This window comes from Podarcis liolepis (genome assembly GCF_965112155.1).
Source record: "Podarcis liolepis genome assembly, chromosome: 17".
Taxonomy (NCBI): domain Eukaryota; kingdom Metazoa; phylum Chordata; class Lepidosauria; order Squamata; family Lacertidae; genus Podarcis; species Podarcis liolepis.
This window is the reverse complement of record NC_139571.1, coordinates 35,358,518-35,364,380: the sequence shown is the minus strand read 5'-3', so window position 1 is coordinate 35,364,380 and position 5,863 is coordinate 35,358,518.

Below are 5,863 nucleotides of genomic sequence, written 5' to 3'. Positions count from 1 at the left end.
GCTGGGAGAAAAAGGCTGACTTGGAAACTCCACCCCCTGATTCCCTTCCGCCCGCTCGCCTGGATTGGTTTGATTTGTGTTATGTTCGGCGTGAGACAGGATGCCAGTAGGTTCTGTTGTTGTTGTTGTTTAGTCGTTTAGTCGTGTCCGCCTCTTCGTGACCCCATGGACCAGAGCACGCCAGGCACTCCTGTCTGCCACTGCCTCCCGCAGTTTGGTCAAACTCATGCTGGTAGCTTCCAGAACACTGTCCAACCATCTCATCCTCTGTCGTCCCAGTGGCGTAGCGTGGGTTGTCAGCACCCGGGGCAAGGCAAGTTATTTGCGCCCCCTAACCCGTGGATTTGCGCCCCCTAACCCTAACCCCCAGATGTTGCGCCCGGTGCGGCTGGCCCCCCCCTGCACCCCCACGCTACACCACTGTGTCGTCCCCTTCTCTTTCCCAACATCAGGGTCTTTTCCAAGGGAGTCTCTTGTGACAGAGCGTTCCACCAAGTCGGGGCCAGTACTGAAAAGGCCCTGGCCCTGGTTGAGACCAGTCTAACCACCTTGCGACCTGGGACCTCCAAAATGTTGTCATTTGTGGACCTTAAGGTCCTCCGTGGGGCATACCAGGAGAGGCGGTCCCGTAAGTACCTGGGTCCTAGGCTTTTATGTCTTTTTTATGTTTGTTGCCTCGGGAAGGCAGCGTATCTGTGCTTTAAATAGGTAAGTAGCTAAATAAACGACAGCTAAATAGAGCCTCCATGTTCAGGAACAGCATCTATTTCAGTGTCAGAGGGTAGAGGGCAAGCAACAGGGGCCGGCTGTTGCCTTTGTGGCTTGTTTGCAACCTTTCCAGAGGCATCCCGGTTGCCAGCTGTGGCAAAAAAGGGTGTTAAGACTTTCTCCTGAGCCAGTGGAGATCTCCTTGAGCTTTTAAATCCGCTTGAGGAAAGTTCTGTTCCCCTCTGCAGTGGCGTAGCATGGGTTGTCAGCACCCGGGGCAAGGCAAGTAATTTGCGCCCCCTAACCCGTGGATTTGCGCCCCCCTAACCCGCACCGCACGCCTGGCACCCCCCCTCCACAGTGGGCGGCGACCCAGCGGCTCGGCTCGGATTCGCACAGCCAGCACTGCAGTGAGAGAGAGTGAGTGAGCCAGGTAGGGGCAGAGAGCTGCGAGTGTGAGCGCGCCCCCCCCAAATGTTGCGCCAGGTGCGGCCGGCCCCCCCCTGCACCCCCCACGCTACCCCACTGCCCCTCTGCAAGCCGGAGCAATACAGAAGTGCCTTGGGGCATGTGCAGAGTGCCTCCCCGTCGTCACCGAATGATGTTTGCTATCCTATATATTAGGCAGTGTTTTTGTTCCGCTCCTGTAAGAGGAATGAATATATTTATCCTCTCCAGTTTCCTCAGGCAAGGAGGCAACAGTGGCGTAGCGTGGGTTGTCAGCACCCGGGGCAAGGCAAGAAATTTGCGCCCCCTAACCCGTGGATTTGCGCCCCCTAACCCTAACCCCCAGATGTTGCGCCCGGTGCGGCCGGCCCCCCCTGCACCCCCCACGCTACGCCACTGGGAGGCAAGTTTTTTTCAGTGCGAGAAAAGGAGTGATCAAGGGATAGATGAAGAGTAGTCATGAAAAATCAGTGAGATAATGCTCCTGAGCATGTGCAAAGGACCTCAGGCATGCCCAGGGGTGCCAACTTGAATAAAATATGGGGGGTGTGGTGTAAGTCCCGCCCCACACATTCAATCACAGGACGCGGTGCACGCACACCATTTTAATGGCAATACTTGGGGGCCCCTCCAACCACCTCAAATATTTTATTGGGGGGCAAAGACTCCTCAGTTCACCCAGCCACAAGTCAAACCCGCAATCTTATTTTTCATTTCATTTCATTTAAACCCTGGCGCCAGACCCTGCAGTCTAATATTGAGGGGACTGAAGACTCCTCCATCCCCTAGAGTTGGCGCACCTGCTTCAGGTGGAAATATTCTGCCAGATATCCGACAAAGACATTTTTCCAGCACCCAAGGCAGGCATGTTCATTTCATAGCTGTCAACTTTCAGATTTGAAAATAAGGAATCAGTCCATGGGATATCTAAGAATCTGGGATAGCAGCGGGAAACGGCACTGGAATAAGGGAATTTCCCGCAAAAAAAGGGAAGGTTGACAGCTATGGTTCCTTTTGGGGTACATGGGGGTCAGCTCCCCACATTTCTTTGGAAATTCTCTCGCTAATCTGTGAAGGGTGTTCCTCTCCTGTACTTAAAGCTGTTGCAATGCAATTTGACCCAACAGCGTCACCTACTGGCCAATGGTCACATCACAGCCTGAAATACAACATCTTGCAATTCCAGAGAGGGCAGCCCTGTTAGTCTCTTGCTAACCTCCCCCCCCCCCCCGAAATTCACGGGCCATCTGAGAGGAATCCTTTGGCCTGGGGAGAAAGATGGTGCCAAGCTGATGGGGTCCGTGTTTGGGGCAGGGCTGGATTTAGGTTTGATGAGGCCCTAAGCTACTAAAGGTAATGGGGCCCTTTAGATGTCCAGCTGTCCTTTGTCAACAACAAATTGTCGCTGTTTCTTGTGTGGAAATATATGCTATATGGTAATTTATTGACCTAAGAGGTATCTAAAGCCATTTGTGCATGTTGCCATGCAACCAGTCCATGCAGAATGGTAGGCACCCTATATATAGAAATGAGCAAACCAGTGATATTTTAGGGAGCAGGCGGGGCCCATGACTTATTTTATAGGAGTCTATACAACACAAAACACTGTTGCTGTATGTAGGTTTTATTTTATTTGTTTTTTATGTTATATTTTGGAAATGTACATCCAGGGTTTTCTTCTTTAAAGTTTTTTTGGGGGCCCCAAGAGAGTGGGGCCCTGAGCTATAGCTGGTTTGACTTATATGTAAACCCGGCACTGGTTTGGAGTGGCAGGGAAGTTTTTTGCAAGGTGTTCCGGGAAGGAGAAGAGAGAAGAAAAATTGGGATCCATCTTGTAACAGTATATTATCCCTGAACGTGCATTGGACAATACTATTCCATCTGAGAAAGACCAGGGAGGAAGCCTATCTTGGTGGCAAAGCACATGTGCACATAAAGTGTGGCAGAGCATACGCTTAGCGCATTGAACCCCGTGCCTTTCCAGGTAGACCAGTTTCAAATCCTGGAGAACAGCTGCATATGAATGCAGAAGTTATTGGGCAAAATCAGGTGTGGGAAACCTTTGACCCTCCAGATCTGCTGAAAATCCCTCCCAACAGTTTCAATAAATCATTATTAGACTATAAGCCAGTGTTTCCCAGACTTGTCTCTCCTGCTGCTTTTGGACTACAAGACCCAGCATCCCTAGCTAGGCGGATCCGTGGCCAGGAATGATGGGAACTGTAGTTCAAAAACAGCTGGAGGCCCAAGTTTGGGAAACACTGCTATACGCAATAAAAATGTGTTGCTATGAGTTTGTAGGTGCTGCACACCTCTAATCCCTGGATACAGCAAGGGTGAAAAGCTAATCAAGCCAGGTTAGCTTCCTGTTGAGGTGATCACCTGAGTATTACGAGAACAAAGGAAAGGGGAATCTGTGCTAGATGGAAATAAGTGGGGCCCGTACTTCAACTCTTAGTTTGAAGTATGGAGTTGAGTTTTGCTGTGATGTGACCTAGAAACAAGTAGATAAAGAGACTGTCCCAGGTCTCTGCTTACATCAAAGGCTGTGGCTATGCGAGAAACAATACTCTTTCGGGGTGTTGATGTTGTGAAACCCCTCCATCGTAGGCTTTGATTGTATATATGTCCAAATAAACCATACAGTGGTACCTTGGTTCTCAAACTTAATCCATTCCGGAAGGCCGCTCCAAAACCAAAGCGTTCCAAAACCAAGGTGCGCTTTCCCATAAAAAGTAATGCAAAACGAATTAATCCGTTCCAGACTTTTAAAAACAACCCCTAAAACAGCAATTTAACATGAATTTTACTATCTAACGTGACTATCGATCCATAAAATGAAAGCAATAATCAATGTACTGCACTATAAAATAAATAAGACAGTATTGTAGATGATAAAAAATTAAAAAATTTTTTTTCTTACCTACACTGATGATAGTCATTGTTTGGATGGGGGACTTTTATCCATTTCGACAGTCACACAATCAATCAATCAATCAATCAGTAGCTGAACTGGGTTACACACAGTCACAAAAACAAATTAATCAAAAAAGCCTCAAAAAAACAAAAACGCAAAATAAATAGCAAAAACAAAAGCGCCAAACTTAGTCAGTTCCAGAAGTCCATTTGACTTCCGAAATGTTCGAAAACCAAGGCGCAGCTTCTCTGCTTGGTGCAGGTGCCCCGGAAACAATAGCCGACAGCCGCATTGGATGTTCAGCTTCCGAAAAACGTTTGAAAACTGGAACACTTCCGGGTTTTCTGAGTTTGAGACCCAAAGCATTTGACAACCAAGGCACCACTGTATATCATAGACACTATAGCCTCTGCTGTGCCTCATTCCCAAAAGGAAACACAAACCCTGTATGAGCAGTGGAGGGTTATCCCTTTATGTGTGCATCACCCTGAAAGTTTGGCACATCCTTTTCTTGCTCTCACCCAAGGCTCCAGCCCATGGATGTGTTATGACTTTTTGAGGGCGTGTGTTCTAATGCCTTGATTATTTTTCTACAGGGAAGCTATATTCCACTGTTTGTTTGTACATCTGGGGACAGATGCCTTGTTCTTTTGTGGAGAGGAAGTGTTATGCGTTAAGAGGGGGTAGACTGTATGCCGCCCTTCTAATTCCAGGATGCAGCTTGGATTCAATTGCTCGAATAGACAGGCCAGCGTGGTAATAGCCCAATAAGCATGGATCTTTAAGGTAACAAAGGAAGTGGTTCTGTGCCAGAAGGTAAATGTGTGGCATCTGAATATAGACTGCATTTTTAATCAAGGCATATATTGGCTTATATCTTGATCAGGTAAATGGGCTTAGACTTTCAAAAGTTTCATGCCATGCAGAAACCAGCTGGCTAAGTACTTTGGCAGTTGTTTATCTTCCTGCTCTCCTGAACAAGGGCCTCCCTGATTTATAGCAGTAGCAGGAGACAAGTTTCTCAAAGTTGTAAAAGCTGGAATTACAGGCTGAAGACCAAGGTTACACAGACCCTACATAATTAAGAGTTTGGTAAACAGTAAAATAAAACCGTGTGCCTTAAACTTGAGCCTAAGGTCAAAAGGCCAAGAGCACATGGAAAACAAACCGGCTGGAGAAGGGGGGGAAGTGTAAACAGGGGAAAAGGTTTTTTTTCCTATTTTATTTTGAGGCTGTAAACTGTTCCTTCCTTGTTACTTTTAGGAAGTTTATCCTTCTAAAAAGCTATCTATGATAATGTATGAAATATGCTGGCTTAAATGTAATTATGCAAAGGATTTAAGAAATGCTAGATTTATCCTGAAATTAAGTCAGCCAGCCCAGCCCCCTGTCAGACAAGAAGACGCCAATCGAGCACTTATGACAAATGGCTGTCAGACCTTTGTTTAAAGACCTCCAAAAGGAGATATTTCATTGATGATGCATGAGAATATGAACCCGAGGTCTCTGACATCTGTTCAAGATAAAAATTTAAAATTATTAACCATTTGTTTTAGAAGGCAATAGGGCAAGGGGGGTAAGAGGTGAGCTGGTAATTAAGATTCCTTGTTGAGACGCATGTAAGATATATTAATACTTATTTGTCATTTATAGATGTAACAATATATAGCTCTTTGTGTTCCATATAAGGACAGTAGGATATGAGTGTATTTTTGTGATTGGTTATACCAATCAGCCAATAGGAATTTCAACCAGGCTGATGGGACAGAGGCAGCCATAGGAGGAGCAAAG